The sequence below is a fragment of the Pituophis catenifer genome, unplaced genomic scaffold (assembly GCF_029215685.1).
Source record: "Pituophis catenifer annectens isolate HBS135680 unplaced genomic scaffold, rPitCat1.0.hap2 SCAF_9, whole genome shotgun sequence".
NCBI classification, from domain to species: Eukaryota; Metazoa; Chordata; class Lepidosauria; order Squamata; family Colubridae; genus Pituophis; species Pituophis catenifer.
In genome coordinates, this window is record NW_027256889.1 from 30566716 (window position 1) to 30583644 (window position 16929).

A 16929-nucleotide genomic window follows, 5' to 3' on the forward strand; every position below is an offset into this window, starting at 1 on the left:
AGTACCGTGTCCTTTTTGGTCTGTTCTGCCACTGCATGCAATGTTGTAGGACTGTCGGGGTCTACGTCGATCAGAAGTACTGTGGTTTTGGGCACGGGGTCTTCTACTGGATCTGGTGTGGGACATCTGTTGAGGCCATCTGCGTTGCTGATGCTGAGTCCTGCTCGATGGGTTAGTTTGTAGTTGTATCCGGTCAGGAATATCGCCCATCGAGTCATTCTGGGTGCTATGAAGTTAGGGGTTTGTTTGTCTCCTGCCAATAGTCCCAAAAGCGGTTTGTGATCTGTGATAATTTCAAACCTCCGGCCGTAGAGGTATTCATGGAAGCACTTCACCCCTGCTACCACGGTGAGCGCTTCCTTGTCTAACTGGCTATAGTTCCTTTCCGCTGAGGATAAAGTCTTTGAATAGAATGCTATAGAGGCATCTTGTCCATTCGGGAGTTGATGGCTGAGGACTGCTCCTATGCCATAAGGTGATGCATCGCACGTTAGTAGTACTGGCAGGGTCTCTGTATATTGTATGAGGATGCTGTCTGATGATAAAAGTTGTTTTACTGCCCGGAACACTTCGTCCTCTCGTCGTCCACACGTCCAGGTCACCGTCTTGCTGAGCAGCCTATGCAAGGGTTCCGCAACGGTTGCCTTTTGTTTCAAGAAAATACCATAGAATTCAGTCATCCTAAGAATGCTTGTAATTCTGCTTTGTTCTTAGGTTGGGGCGCTACTCTAATTGCCTTCACCTTGCTGTGGGGTGTATGCCCTTGCCGTCAATGAGGTATCCCAAGAACTCGACCTGGGTCACCATAATTTCGCATTTCCCCCTTTTCAACTTGAGCCCCTTTTCTTGGAATCTTCGTAAGGTTTCCCTTATTCTGACCATGAGTTGTTCCATATTCTCTCCGGAAATCAGTACATCGTCAAAGTATGGAACAACTCCTGGGATGCCCTGTAGTAAGCATTCCATGATGCTTTGAAAAAGCCCCAGAGCCACGCTTACCCCAAATTGCAATCGGTTGCACTTGAATGAGCCTCTATGGGTAACGATGGTTTGGGCTTCCGCCGTGGCTGCGTCCACAGGCAGCTGTTGGTATGCCTGGGCCAGGTCTAATTTGGCAAAGACTCTACCCTTCCCCAATGAGTGCAGGAGATGTTGCACTACTGGAACCGGATATGCGCTTTGCTGCAGGGCCCTATTTAATGTACACTTATAGTCGGCGCATATTCTAATAGACCCATCCGATTTCATCGGGGTCACAATGGGGGTTTCCCACATGGCATGGTCTACCAGCTCAAGTATCCCCTGGGCAATTAACTTATCTAATTGCTCATCAACTTTGGGCCTCAGCGCAAATGGGACTCTTCGATACTTAAGCCTAATGGGAACTACCCTGGGGTCCAAATTGAATGAAATGGGTTTCCTCTTATAGTTACCTAGGTTGCCATCGAACACATCGGGGAACTCCTGGAGTATGTTCAAGTGCTCTCTGCTGCTGATCTGGTGTAGACACACAATGTCCAATTCGAGGGGTTTGAACCATTCTACCCCTAGCAGGGTTGGTCTATCCTTTTCCAATACTGTAAGTTTGAGGCGGCTGTTGAATTTCTTGAACTGGACTCTGACCTCAGCTCTACCCATGACTTTAATTGCGTTTCCCTGGAAGTCGTTCAGCCTGATGGGTTGTGGCTGCAGCCTTTTCAGCGGGTTGAGGCGCTTAAGCGTTGCCCACGAGTTGATGGTGAAAAATGACCCGGTGTCCAGTTCCATGGTGCAGTCTTCCCCTTCGATGTTAACTGTGGTGTGGAACTTTTTTCCCTCGCAGGCGTCTGAGTGGCCGACAGTCGTTTGGTTGATATTCCTCCGGTCCGGGAATCTGTCATCCCTTCGGCGTTCTTTGGTTTTTCCCGGTCTGTGGGTCTCCCCTCGTTGTCTTGGGTGGGCGGGCATGGGTTGTGTGGCCCTGCATGCCTCTGCGATGTGCCCCTTCCTCTGGCAGCGCCTGCATATTGTATCTTTAAATCTGCAGTCTGCTCGGTTATGGAAACCTATGCATCCCGCGCATCAAGGGCTCTCTCGCTCCCATTCCCTGGGACTTACCCTTCAGTCGTGATGAACACGGTGTATGGAATTCCCTTTCTCTCCATCGTCTTCGCTCTCGGTCTCTTCAGATGTTTCTCCTCCCTTTCTTGGGTTAGGTGGACTCCGCTGCTTCTGCGAACCTCTGTCTGCGGCGGAGCTTTCTGACGATTCAGCGGCTCGGGCTGCCTCCAATGCGTCTTTGAATGTTGCGCCCCTCTTCACCAGCAGCTTTTTTTGTAGGTTTAAGTCTCCCATCCCCAGTATTATGCGGTCCTTCTGTCAGCGTTCCAGCACTGACATATGAAAGGAGAGGAGAAGCTTGAACTTTTGCCTACTTAATTCCTTTGAAGATTCTGTTTCCTCGGAGATGGGAGGAGGGGGGACATTCCTGTGATTTGACGGAGATGGGATGAGGAGAGTGGCTTGGAAGATAGCCAATGAGATGCAGAGAATTGGGGATCGGAAAGGGAGGGCTTGGGGGGCCAAAGGTCAGTGCTGACCGCAAAAGAGCCAGGGACAGATCACTATGCTCAATAAAGAGAAAATTTCCTCAAAGATCGGCAGTTTGGAAATTCATTTATTTTGAGATAGCATCGAAACCTGACACCTTCATCATCTCCTCGGGGTTGATGAACTCACATTTAGCGGCGACTTCCCTCAGGTTTGCCATAAATTCGTTGATTGTTTCCCCTTCCCTCTGGCACCGGCGATAGAATTCATTCCTGCTGACCATAGGTGTCGCAGCTGGTGCGTAATGGTCGCAGAGTGTGTTTTGCAGGGTGATCCAAGCTATGGACTCTATATCAGCTAGTGCTACGAGGGTCTGGGCCATCTTGAAGACTTTCGGCCCGCAGTATGTCAGGAACAGCGCCCACTTCCGATTGTCGGGAAGATCTTGGTAGTTGTTCACCTCCAGATACATCCAAAACCGGCACATGTATGTGTGCCATTCTTTTGCCTTAGGGTCAAATACCGCAGGTGCTTGAGAGGGGTTCATAGCCATCATATCGGTGTGATGTTGATGGTCTTGATTCCACTTGGTGTTAGGTTGTCCGAGTTCCTCAGTGTGATCCCACCTTCGTCGCCAGTGTTAGATTCGCATGTGGATGCATGACTCGGACCCAGAACATCTGTGTCACGTTTTTATTCAGCACATTTCCAAAACCGACTCAACACGCGGCAGCCGAAACTCGCCTTTTAAACCTTTCTATTGTTCGCCTTCTAGCCACTGACAGCACTTCTAATTTCCCGCCGTGGCTTTTGACCAATCCGCGGCGGCTATGTCTTTTTGCACATGCATCCGTCCATACGTAATACTCTCCAAAGTCACAAGCAGAGATAATGTTAAAAAAATAGATTCAATTCTGTCTCTTTTTAAAAGCCTTCAGTGATGGATTAGCCACAACTTCTGAAGGCAAGCTGTTCTGCTGGTTAAATTGTTCTGTCAGCAAATTTCACCTCAATTCCAGGTTGCTACTCTCCTTCATTAGTTTCCATCCAGTTTCTTGTCTTGCCTTCTGGTGCCTTCTGGAAAATAGGTTGACCCCCACCTCAAATATTGGAAGACAGCTATTGTGTCACTTTTTTAATTTGATTTATATGCCGCCCTTCTCTGGAGACTCAGGGCAGCTTACAGTGCGTTAAGCAATAGCCTTCATACTTTTGTATATTTATACAAAGTCAGCTTATTGCCCCCACAAACTGGGTCCTCACTCCTAGTCCTTCTTCTCATTAAACTAAGGTAAAGGTTCCCCACCACCACCACATGCATACTAGTTGTTTCCAGCTCTAGGGGCGGTGCTCATTTCCATTTCTAAGCCGAGGAGCCAGCACTGTCTGAAGACATCGCCATAGTCATGTGGCCGGCATGACTAAACGCCAAAGGCGCACGGAGTGCTGTTCCCTTCCCACCAAATGTGGTCCTTATTTTTCTACTTGCATTTTTTGTGCTTTTGAACTGCTATGTTGGCAGAAGCTGGGACAAGTAACGGGAGCTTACTCTGTAATGTGGCGCTAGGGATTCAAACCGCTGAACTGCCGACCTTCTGATCGACAAGCTCAGTGGCGCGTCTTAGCTCAGTAGCCACTGCGTCCCTTTTTCTCATTAAACTAGACATACCAAATTCCTGCAACTGTTCTTCATATACTGTAGTTTAGCCTCCAGCCCTATAATCATTTTTGTTACTCTTCTTTGAACTCTTTCCAGAGTCTCAACATCTCTTCCTGCAAACTTTCAGTGATGGAGGAACCACAACTTCTAAAGACAAGTTGTTCCACTAGTTAATTGTTCTTACCATTAGGAAGTTTCTCCTAAATTCTAGGTTGCTTCTCTGCTTGGTTAGTTTCCATCCATTGCTTCTTGTCCTGCTTTAGGTGCTTTGGAGAATAGGTTGACACTTTCTTCTTGTGGCAGCCCTTTCTTTCAAAAAGAAAATAAATGATTTTTCAGAAAGTTGCCTTTCTCCACTCCCAGGCTGAAGCAGACAGAAACTCTTCCTTTAAAATATCCTTCCTTTTCAAATTTTCATTTGTTCTTTCCTAGACATCTTTCTTTGCTACTCCATTTTGTCACTAAACAACTTTTAGGCAATGTTTCTCTGACTGCTACTGTAACTCCAACCACAGTGCATCCAATACGCTTCCTGCTTTCCTCCTTTTAATTACCAGCTTCAACGGACCTTGGGAAAAAAAGCAGGCCTGCCCATCCTTCTGTGCTTAGACAGGTGCCTAACTAAAGCATCTCTGCTCTTTATACAGAAATGGCTCATCAAATTATGGGATGCAACACAAGCCACTTCCACCTGTTTATGTGAAATTTGCAGGCTGCCTGTTTAATTATTCAACATTTACTTGAGTATAAAAAGCTATTACTAGTTTGTCTTCATTTTAGCACAAACACTCCCTTTTCAACCTTCATGGCGCTTGATAACTTCATCAAATTCTGTTAAAAAGGGGAAAAAAACATTTGTGGATTCCTAATATTAATCAGTGTTAAAAACATTTCATGGAAATTTTAAGTATTATCCTGACATAGCCTAGAGTTTTATTTATTTATTTGTTTGTCAAACATGTACAAGATAGCAGGTATAAGTATGAACATGGACATGAACGAAGGAAATGAATGCAAATAAATGGGGACAGTATGACAGGGACGGTAGGCCCTGTAAGCACGCCTCCTTTACAGACCTCTTAGGAATGGGGTGAGGTCCACAGTAGGCAGTTTAAGATTGAAGCTGTGAGGGTTTGAGGATGTAACAATGGAGTCAGGTAGAGCATCCAGGAGTTGACCACTCTGTTGCTGAAGTCGTATTTTCTGCAATCGAGTTTGAAGCTGTTTACCTTGAGTTTGTATCAATTGTTTGCCTGTGTATTATTGTGGTTGAAGCTGAACAAGTCGTTGACAGGTAAGATGTTGTAGCAGACCATTTTGTGTACTATGCTTAGATCAGACAGCAGGCGGTGCAGTTCCAGATTGTCCAAGCCCAGAATTTCAAGCCTGGTGGCATAAGGGATTCTATTGTGAGTAGAGGAGTGGAGTACTCTTCTCGTGAAATACCTCTGGACCCACTCAATAGTGTTAATGTCCAATATACAGTGTGGATTCCAGGCAGATGAGCTGTATTCGAGAATTAGTCTGGCAAAGGTTTTGTATGCCCTAGTTACCAGAGAAGAAGCTTCGCAAAATTAGGTTAACAATTCTTAATGCCTTTTTGGCAATGCTGTTACAGTGAACTCTGGGGCTTAGAACATTTGAGATGAGTACTCCTAGGTCCTTGACAGAGTGAGGGTCATTTCTGCCTGACTTGTATTTAGTGTTCTGATTTTTATCGCCAATATGCAGGACAGAGCATTTATTAGTTGAGATTTGGAATTGCCAATTGCATGACCATTCTGACACATGGCCAAGGTCGCTTTGTAGGGCAGCAGCATTGTCAATGGTCTTTTATGTCATCAGCGAAGAGGACACAACTGCTTTTAATATGATCGCATATGTCATTGATGTAAAGCAGAAAGTGTGGGTCCTAAAACGCTGCCTTGGGGAACACGGCTGTTAACTGGTGCCAGATTTGATAGGGCCCACCCTATTTTGACTACTTGTTGCCTGTTTGACAGGAACGTGGCTAGCCATTTGTGCAGGGATCCAGAAATGCCGTAAGAACTTAATTTTAACAGTAGTTTGTTGTGCACCACTGAATCAAAGGCTTTGTAATCTATGTAAATTGCATCTATTGCTTTACCCTGGTCAAGATGTGTGGCCCAAATGTTTCTGCAGTGTAGGAGTTGCAGATTACAGGACTAATTTTTCCTGAAACCAAACTGCTTGTTAGAAAGCAGGTTGTTTGTCTCTAAGTGGAGGGTGATGGATTGGTTTATAATTGATTCCATGACTTTACTGGTGACGCAACACAGTGAGATTGGTCAGTAATTTTCTACTAGACTAGGGTCTCCCTTTTTGAAGATAGGAATGACTGGCTAACGACCATAGGTCGGGCAAGGAGCTGGTTCTGAAAGATACCTCATAGATTGTGCATAGAGGTTCAGCTTTAGCAGTGGCAAGCTTTTTTAAGAAGTAGGCACATAGTCCATCAGGGCCAATAGATAGAGATGGCTTTAGGTTATGTAGTGCCATTTCAACGTTATCTAGTGTAAAATCAATATGTAGTAAATCATTACAATTAATTATGGTTCGACTACTTGGCCTGGTGAACTTTGAATTAACCTAAATTGAATTAGGTTGTTTCTTAATCCCATCATATCTACTTCCTCCTTGTTTCATGCTTTATTTAGTACTCTTAAATTTTATTTTATTATTGATCAATGCTATAAGGTTGGAATATTGTTTCTGCAAAAACTATAATATAACTTGATTTGTGAATTGTATAATTTTAAATCTCAGTAAAGTTGCTAAATGACAAATTGGTTTCGTTTATTGTTCTACATGACAGCTGACTGCGAGGAGGAAGTTATGAATCATGCATTGGAAGCCTGCATACCTTTGATTTTCAGAAAAGATAGATCAGAGACTCTTAAAGGAGAGCTGTGCACCAACCAGCTCTCCTCCTCCCTTCTCTCCCTCTCTCTGGTTTGAATATTCATAAGATTTTGCTGTGCTCTCAAGGATCATCATGGCTTTCCTGTCAGTTTTCTCCTTCTTTTCCTCCTAGGAAGGGTTTCCCCTGTCAGATGAGAAGAGGGGGTGATGAAATCATTCCAGGAAATGGTTTCAACTGTGCTCTGGAATAAAACCTCTCATTTATGATGCAATTCTTGATGAATTGGAAAAACTCCAGGAAGGAGCAATCGAAAGAAAAAAAAGTCCTACACAATAGCAAGTATCAGAGGAACGCAAGGAAATGCCAAGGGTTTCTATAACATTGGTGGGCAAAGTGTTGGTTCCTCTCTGCTACCAACCAGAAGCAGCAATTCATCGTGGTCTCCAGGATGCAGCCTCTCAGAATGCCAAGGAAAAATCTTTAAATGCCTGCCACCCCCAGCAAACCAGCCTTGATGCAGCACTTGCCTTTTCGGTGGGTGATGGTGATTAAAGTGTTGCTACCAATGTGGCTGCTCTTTTGCAGTCTTGCTTTGCAGTCATGGTGGTCATCCTGTCCTGGTTTTCTAGACATGGCTGCTGGCATCTTTAAAAACAAGAATGCAGCTGGGACACAGCTTGCCTGGCATAGATGAGCAAAGGTGTTCCTAAACTTTTCCTTTTCTTTGTAATTGTTTCTTCTCTCTCTTAATTCCTGCTGAGTTCATCCAGGGCCTTAGGATCACACTCTTATTAATGGCCTCCTGTTCCTTTTTTTTCCATTCCTGCTCTAAGAATCTTATTCATTTTTAATTTCCTGCCATTATTTTTAACTTTTTCCCCCTACAGAGTACAACAGCTCTGTTTTATAAGTTAAAGCATAAAGAAAGGAAATGTGTAAAGACCATATTCCTATGGAGGGAGAAGTTGGAATCATGGGCAATTAACATACACAGATGCAAAAGGAGACATCTGGTTCTCTAGCAGACTTAGCTCCCATATTCACTTGTGAGAATCTGTTCCAGTTTGGGTGCTTGTCTGCATGCAAAGTGGAACTGGGCAGCCAGTTATAGAGAACAGTGGAAGCTGGAACACCGAATAACAGGGTTGGAAGGGGCCTTGGAGGTCTTCTAATCCAACCCCCTGCTTGAGCAGGAGACCCCATACCGTTCTGGACAAATCTCCATTCTGGAATGCAGATGGCAAGAGCTTCCTTGGTACATACCTCGAGTTCCCTGAATGACTCTAGCAGAAAATGAAGAGTGAAAGTCATCTAATAAGGTTCAGGAAATACCATGATGGTATGAACAGTGGAGCATTTATATTTGTCTGCTTTTTTTCCTTCTGCAGATTCTCATCCAGTAGCCTGAGTAATGAGGTGGAGAGATCTCCTGCAGGCTGCTGTGACACCTTTAGTAAGATTCTTTGTGGATAAAATTGTTCACATTTGTTGGCTGCCACTTGAACAGTCTAATGAGATGACCGGGGTGATGTCTTGTGAGATCATATAGGGCTCTTTTGAGCTTCTGTAATGTAAAGAAATAGAGAGGATTCTTGGCTGCATGAATTCTGCCATTTATGGACTGGATCCATTTCTCATGTGGCTCCTTTGAAAAGCTGGCAGAGTGTATAGTGGAGGGATATGTCCTGCTGCAGGGAACGGGGGGGAGGGAGGGAGGGAGATTGAGTCAGGATCCAGTTTCAGGAATGAGATCAGGACTGCACTGGTTGCCCTGTTGGATGACCACCTGAACCTGGAGGGAAAGAAAGTGCTCCTCGATCCCCTTAGAATTCTTAGCAGCATTCAATTCATGCGTTTGAAAGCTACCTGACTCCACAAGACGTCAGGTGGCCTACACTTTTCAAAGCAAAAAAACTGTAATAATAATAGCACAGATTAAGTGCATCCATAAAACCAAAACATTTACAGGAGCTTGACACCCCAGGAAGACAGAGATACTGTTCATGGGTAATCCATCTATTTATCAATAAACGTTGATAGATCTAGCGTTAGCTTTGCATACTGTTTCGCTCCCTCTGAGGAGCAGGTCTGTGACTTTAGAGTTCTCCTGGACTCATAATTCCTGCTTGAGCAAATGATAGATTTGTCCAACTTTAGCTGGAGACCTTTTTGGAACAGGTCCTTATGATGATGACTCATGCCTTGATCACTTTGTGGCTAGGACACGGTCCACCAGGAACTGCCTTTAAAGGTTTCAGAAACTACAGTTGATTCGTAATGCCGTGGCATGGGTGCTGCTGAGTGTGCAGCGGTTTATCAGCATAATACAGTGCTTTGGCCACTGCAACGCTACCAATAAGTTTCCAGATCTAATTTAAAGGGCTGGTACTGACCTATACAGCCCAAAGGAGCATGGTCGCTAGAAAGCAGTCGATGTCGCTATCATTTATACTTAGCCTGTCCTCATATGCATCATAAGAAGGGATGATGACAGCCCCCACTTATCGAAGATCAAGGGAATTGGGGTCCCAGAGCATTGCTTCTTTGTGGCAGCCTTAAAGTTGAGCTCTGAAAGAGGAGTACATCCATAATTTGGGGATCCACCAGGACTCATGAGCAAGATTTCTGTCCAGCTCTGGCTGGTATGTTAATTGCAATTGTTTCTAGTTCAGGAAAATCTGATGGAAATGATTTTTGTCTTCATCACCAGCAGTTGTGGGCCGCAACTGGTTTAACAACCGCACACTTTGCGTGCGCACCTAACACACTTTGCACGCAGTGTTCAAAGTACAGCAATTTAAAGCTCAGCTGTTTACCTTCTAAGGCAGCCCCGGTAAGTAGAACAGCGGAGGCGCAGAAATAAGCTGTGCCGCATGAATCAGCCAAGGAAGCTGTGGTTGGTCCAGAATATAGTGGCCCCAACGAGTAGTTCTGAAAGCATCGTGCCAGTTTTTGGTGCCCACAAGGCTTCCAGGTTCAGTTCAAAGGGCTGATACTGATTTCTCTAAGGATTCTTTGTGCCTTGCTTGGTTTCTTGGAAAGGCCTCAAAACTGGTTTCTCCTCAGAAACTAAAGGATGCATTGCTTTTGGGAGAAGGTAATTTTTGTTATTTGTCTGGCTTTTAAAATATGAGGATTTTCTACACTCCTGTGTTGGCCTTTTGGAGTGATGAGAAATGGGGTTTTATTTTTGTGATTGTCTTATTTTTTCGATTTTTAATTCTAGCAAATTACCCTGAGGCAATCTGACTTGGTGATAAAATGAAGCAGTAGACAGAGGAAGATTTTCTCCCTTTGTCGTTTTTTGCATAGAAGCCTACAAATGCTTACACATTTCCTTCAATTGTTAATTCTTTGAGCATTAAAGAGTAGCGACAGTATTTCCCAGGCTTAAAGAATACAGTGCTAATGCCAGGGCACAAGGCTGCAAGATTCCAGCTAAGCTTTCTTCTGAGTCAACATGGATATAAAGTCCACTGATCTCCTTGGAGAACGGCCCTTCTTTATGCCATTTTGCCAGAGGTCCCATAGTCTCACTTATGACCCACAAGCAAAGCAAACGTGCAGTGTGATTTCCCTGCATGTTAGGGCTCCAGATGTGTAAGTCGAAGGGGGGGGGCAGGTCCTGGGCCTGAGGACTCACCAGTCCTCTCAACTGAGCCTCACAGCAAAGGAGCCCAGAGATGACCTTGGAAAAAATACAGGGTGGCCTCAATTTACCACAATTGAGTCCAAAATTTCCACTGCTCAGCAAGACAGTTAAGTGAGTTTTACCCCACTTTATGACCTTTTTTGCCACAGTTGTTAAGGGAATCCCCGCAGTTGTTAAGATAGTAACATGGTTGTTGAGTGAATCTGTCCCCATTGACTTTGTTTGTCAGAAGGTTGCAAAAGGGGATCACGTGGCCCCAGGACACTGCAAACGTCACAAATGTGAGTCAGTTGCCAAGCGGCTGAACTTTGACCATGGGGATGTTGCAACACGTGTGAAAAATGGTTGTAAGTCCCTTTTTTCAGCGCAATTGTAATTTTGAATGGTCACTAAATGAACTGTTGTAAGTCAAGGACTACCTGTATGTGGCACCATCAGTAAAACATGAGCTGAGCCTGGGAAAACAGGAAGGTGGCAGAACTGCCCCACCCTGACTAAGAAGGGAGGCGTGAGAAAATGGGGTCAGGCTCTCATGGATTTGGTGTCATAGCCTACGTCCGTAGAGTTCTAGCATTTCTTGCATTAGCTTTTCCTTGTCTTGGCCTACCTCAAAGGGCTGGTGCTCACTTGCAGCATGTCATTGAAGCCGTTCCTTTCTGACCAGTCTGCCCCTGAGAAGATGGGCAGGGAAGGGCGAGGCTGACACATGCAGCCCGTCTCTTCCATACTTATGGTGGTGCAGTGGCGCAGTGGTTAGAATGTAGTACTGCAGGGCTAACTCCTGCTCAATCCAGGAGTTCGATTCTCACCAGGCTCAAGGTTAACTCAGCCTTCCAGCCTTCTGAAGTCGGTAAAATGAGGACCCAGATGGTTGGGGTAAATAGGCTGACTCTGTAAACTGCTGAGAGAGGGCTGTAAAGCACTGTGAAGCGGTACGTAAGTCTAAGTGCTATTGCTATTGGTTATGTTTCACATTCAGTTATGAATTTAAAAAAGCTTATGCTCCCCAGAATCCCCCCCTCTTAAATTTCTCCCTGTGCTTTGATTTCATAAAATGGTAATTGTGCAAACATGCCAAACAAGGACAGAAAAAGGCCCTGAGAATTCACTGCTATGTACTGAAGTCAGTGGATGGGGTGGAGGCTGTTCAGTCTAGCAGAAAAGCCCAATTCCATCAGTCTTTCAGTGCAGAGAAATCTGGAGCAACACAACATGCTGTAATTTTCATGAACAAAGATTTAAATCAAGAGAAAGGAGAGGATAACAGAATAACAGTTGGAAGGGACCTTGGTGGTCTTCTAGTCCAACCCCTTGCACAAGCAGGAGACCCTATAGCATTCCAGAAAAATGGTTGCCCAATTTCTTCTGTTTTTAAATTTTGTATTTATGTGTTTTTATCTTGTGGCTATTCACCGCCCTGAGTCCTTCGGGAGTAGGACGGTATATAAATCAAATAAACTAAACTGAACGCCTCCAATGATGGAGCACCTACAACGTCTGAAGGCAACCTATTCCACTGGTTAATTGTTCTCACTGTCAGGAAATTTATCCTTAATTCTAGGTTGGATCTCTCTGATAGGTTTCTATCCGTTACTTGTCTTACCTTCAGGAGCTTTGGACAGGCTCCTCAAGTATTAGAAGATTGCTATTTGCCATTACTGGACGACTGCTACCATGTCATCCCATGTCCTTCTCTTCATTAGACTAATCGTTCTTCACATGTTTCAGCCTTCATATGTTTCAGTCTTCTCATCATCTTTGTTGCTCTTCTCTGTACTTTTTCCAGAGTCTTAACATTTTTTTTATATTGTGGCAACCAGAACTGGATGCAAGATTCGAAGTGTCGTCTTACCAAGGCAAATAGGAGGCTAGATAGGAAGCAAAACAGAGGACAAGACACAAAACCTTGCCCTGAAAGATCCCAAAGGGCTCTGTAGGAGGAACAGGAGACATTCAAGTGGTGTAAGAAATATCTTCCAATCCGTTTTGCTCCTGCTTTCTTAAATTTATTTTTATTTTATTTTATTTTAAAATTTCTATACCGCCCTTCTCCCTGAGGACTCAGGGCGGTGTACAGCCAAAATTAAAAAACATGCAGCACAAATATTAGAAACAGTTAAAAACAAATATATAAATTTGGCCCAATTAAAACTCACTACCAATTAAAACATTTAAAATTTCTTCTTAAGCCAGCCCGGCTTGCTTAAAAAAATGGGTTTTAAGGGCACGACGGAAGGCGCTGAAGTCTTGGATTCTCCTTATCTCTGGGGGCAGCTGATTCCAGAGGGTAGGTGCCCCCACAGAGAAGGCCCTCCCCCTGGGGGTCACCAGCCTGCACTGTTTGGCTGATGGCACCCCGAGGAGGCCCTCTCTGTGGGAGCGCACAGGTCGATGGGAGGTCGTCGGTAGCAGCAGGCGGTCTCGAAGATAGCTAGGCCCTATGCCATGGAGCTCTTTAAAGGTGATAACCAACACATTGAAGCGCACCCGGAAGACCACCGGGAGCCAGTGCAGCTCGCGCAGGAGCGGTGTTACATGGGAGCGCCATGCTGCTCCCGTCACTACCTGCGCTGCTGCATTCTGGACCAGCTGGAGCCTCCGGGTGCTCCTCAAGGGGAGCCCCATGTAGAGAGCGTTGCAGTAGTCAAGGCTGTTATGTATTGATACTTTTCAGCGGGAAGTTCAAACCTGCCTAAGTTTCTGATTGGCTGACAGTCCCTCCTGGATTGTATATAAGGAGGGCTGCAGCCTCTGAGTTTTTGCTGAAGTCTCACTGTATATTAAAGAGCTGTTGTCACTTGCTTGCTTGTGCCTCTCGTTATTCCCGGACCACTTCATTGGCGACGAAGGTGGGAATGAGGTCACAAGAAGCGAACCAGTGAGACCACGAGCTTCAGCTAGGCGACGAGGCGAACTACAGGAGGCATACCGAACATGTCTGCCTACGTTCTGCCCAAGCCTTTTGATCCGACCCGCGAAAAATGGGTCTCGTACCTAACGAGGTTTGAATGCTCGCTCGAAGCCAGCGACATGCAAGGGCTCTCCGCTAATCGGAAGAGAGCCCTCTTCCTAATCCACTGCGGACCGGACGTGTTCGAGATGGCAGAGTCACTGTGTGAGCCAACGCCGGTCCAGACTGTCTCCTGGGACACCCTGATGGCCACGCTCCAGGCTCACTACGCTTCCGTGCCCTCCAAGTTCGTGCAACGATACCAACTCAGACAGCGCGTTCAACAAGAGGGAGAACCGGTCAGCGCGTACATGGCCAGCCTGAAAAAAGCCGCAACTCATTGCGACTATAGGGACTTGGACGATGCGTTGCTTGAGCAACTAATCTGTGGCGTTCGGGACATTAGGCTACAACAGTGCCTGCTCGCCAAGCCTGATTTAACGCTTGCTGGAGCCCTAGACGAGACCAGGGCTCATGAAGCCTCCACAAAAGCCGCAGAAACGCTGCAGCGTCCGCTGGCCAGCAAAGACAGTCCCAAGTCTGCCCCGGTGCACAGGGAAGACGCCGGATTCAGCTTGGAGTCCAAGTCAGATGAGGACGTCTTCCGAACGGAGCACCAGAGAAAAGACACAGGCAGCCCCCGGCGAAGCTGTCCCAGCTGTGGCGGGCACCATGATAGACTGTCCTGCAAATACAGAGAGGCTATTTGCAGGCGTTGCGAGAAAAAAGGGCACTTGGCGCGAGTCTGTAGAGCCATTCTGCCCAAAAAACACCAACCACGTGAACGCCGCAGCCAACCAGAATCGACGCGCCAGAAGCATCCAATGAGAGATGGCGGCGCGAAAAAACGGCGCGAATTTGAACCGCGAGATGGCTGCAGCATACACATAGACCAGGCCAGCATGGCGATCGAGGACAAAGTCAGCACGGTGGTCGAAATCAACGGCAAGCCATGCTCGATGGAGATCGACACTGGATCAGCTCTCTCCATAATGTCATGGGCGACCCTAAAGACCCTCCTGCCGTCGTTCCGGAAGGACCAGCTGTCCAAGCAACGACTGCACATCCTAGACTACCAGGGGAACCGGGTACCCCTCGAAGGCGTGGGCACGTTCCGAGTCACCTACAGAGACTACGAAAAAGGCCTGCCGCTGACCATCGTCACAAAGCAGCTGCCTAGCCTTCTAGGCATGGGGTGGTTCCGAGCCCTCGGTATGGGTTTCACCGGCGTCCACCAGATGTCCAAGCCATCACTAAAGGACAGTCTTCTGACCGAGTTCCAGGACGTTTTTGGGGACTCGTTGGGCAAGTATGTGGGGACCCCTATCTCCCTTAATTTAGACCCCAATGTAGCCCAAATAAGACTCAAGGCCAGACGGGTGCCTTTCGCATTGAAACCAAAGATCGATGCGGAACTGGACAAATTAATTAAACAAGGGGTGTTGGTTCCCGTTGACCATGCAAAGTGGGAAACCCCTATTGTGACCCCAGTAAAGTCTGACGGCTCAATTAGGATTTGTGCCGACTACAAGTGCACGATCAACAAGGCTTTGCAGCCGAGCGCCTATCCGGTGCCGATCGTGCATCATCTACTACACTCCCTGGGGCCCGGAAAATTTTTTGCCAAATTAGACCTGGCTCAGGCCTATCAACAATTAACAGTTGACGACGCCACGGCAGAAGCGCAAACAATTGTAACTCATAGGGGTGCATTCAAATGCACCAGGCTCCAGTTTGGGGTGAGCGTCGCACCCGGACTATTTCAAAGCACCATGGAGCGCCTTCTGCAAGGGCTCCCCGGGGTGGTGCCCTATTTTGATGATGTTCTAGTCAGCGCTCAGGACGAACGTCAGCTAGGGGACAGAGTAAGGAACGTCCTTTCTAGATTTAGAGAAGCGGGACTCAAATTGAAGAAAAATAAGTGCATGATTGCTGTCCCCTCCGTTGAATTTCTGGGGTACAGGGTGGACGGCACAGGCATCCACCCTACTGAGAGCAAGGTGAGAGCTATTAAGAGCGCACCTGCCCCCAAGACCAAAGCGGAGCTCCAAGCCTTCCTTGGACTGCTCAATTTTTACTCAATGTTCCTGAAAGACAAGGCCACCGTCGCAGATCCCCTACACAAACTATTGGGGAAGAATGTACCATGGGTCTGGGGGAAACCACAAGCAGCCGCTTTTGAGGCAGTAAAGAGACTTCTATCTGAAGACAGTTTCCTAATCCAATACAATGCAGCGCTACCGCTTGTATTGGTTTGTGACGCCTCCCCCGTAGGAGTTGGTGCCATCCTAGGCCATAGACTGCCGAACGGCCTAGAGGCGCCCATTGCGTTTTACTCTCGCACCCTGTCAAGCACAGAGCGAAACTATAGTCAGTTGGACAGAGAGGCTCTGGCTGCAATTGCGGGGGTTAAAAAGTTCCACGAATACCTCTATGGCCGACAATTCGAACTTGTGACTGACCACCGGCCCTTGCTGGGACTTTTGGCAGGCGATAGGCCCACCCCCGCTGCTCTTTCCCCACGTTTGACCAGATGGGCCATTTTTCTGTCGGCCTACTCGTATCAGCTTGTCCATCGACCCGGACGGACTTTGGGCCACGCGGATGCCCTCAGCCACTGCCCCCTACCTGATCTACTTGCCAACCCCACGCCAGAAGCCCCCGTTCTTCTGCTGGACACTTTGACTTTGGGACCTATCTCCTCTTGCGAGCTGGCAAAAGCCTCGGCTAGAGACCCAGTCATTCGCACTGTAATGGGTTGGGTCCTTAAGGGGTGGCCGGTTAAAGTGGACGGGGGGGGGGAATACCACGGTTATGTTAACAAACATAATGAACTTTTTATGCAAAGGGGTTGTTTGTTGTGGGGTGACAGGGTGGTAATACCAACGAAACTAAGAACTAGAGTCTTAGAATTATTGCACGAAGGGCATCCGGGCATTGTCAGAATGAAAAGCTTAGCCCGCAGTTATGTTTGGTGGCCCAACATGGACCAAGTTATCTCCGAGTGGGTGGGGAAGTGCAGACCCTGCCAGGAGTCACGTCCCGATCCCCCGGTAGCGCCCATCCGAGAGTGGGAAAAACCAAAAGGGCCATGGGGGAGGATCCACATTGATTTTGCCAGCCCCTTTCACGGGCAAACATTTTTAATCGTAGTCGATGCCTATTCAAAATGGCTCAAAATAATCTTAATGCCCTCAACCACAGCCGAAGCAGTCATCAAGGTCCTGAGGAAGCTGTTTGCCACCCACGGCCTG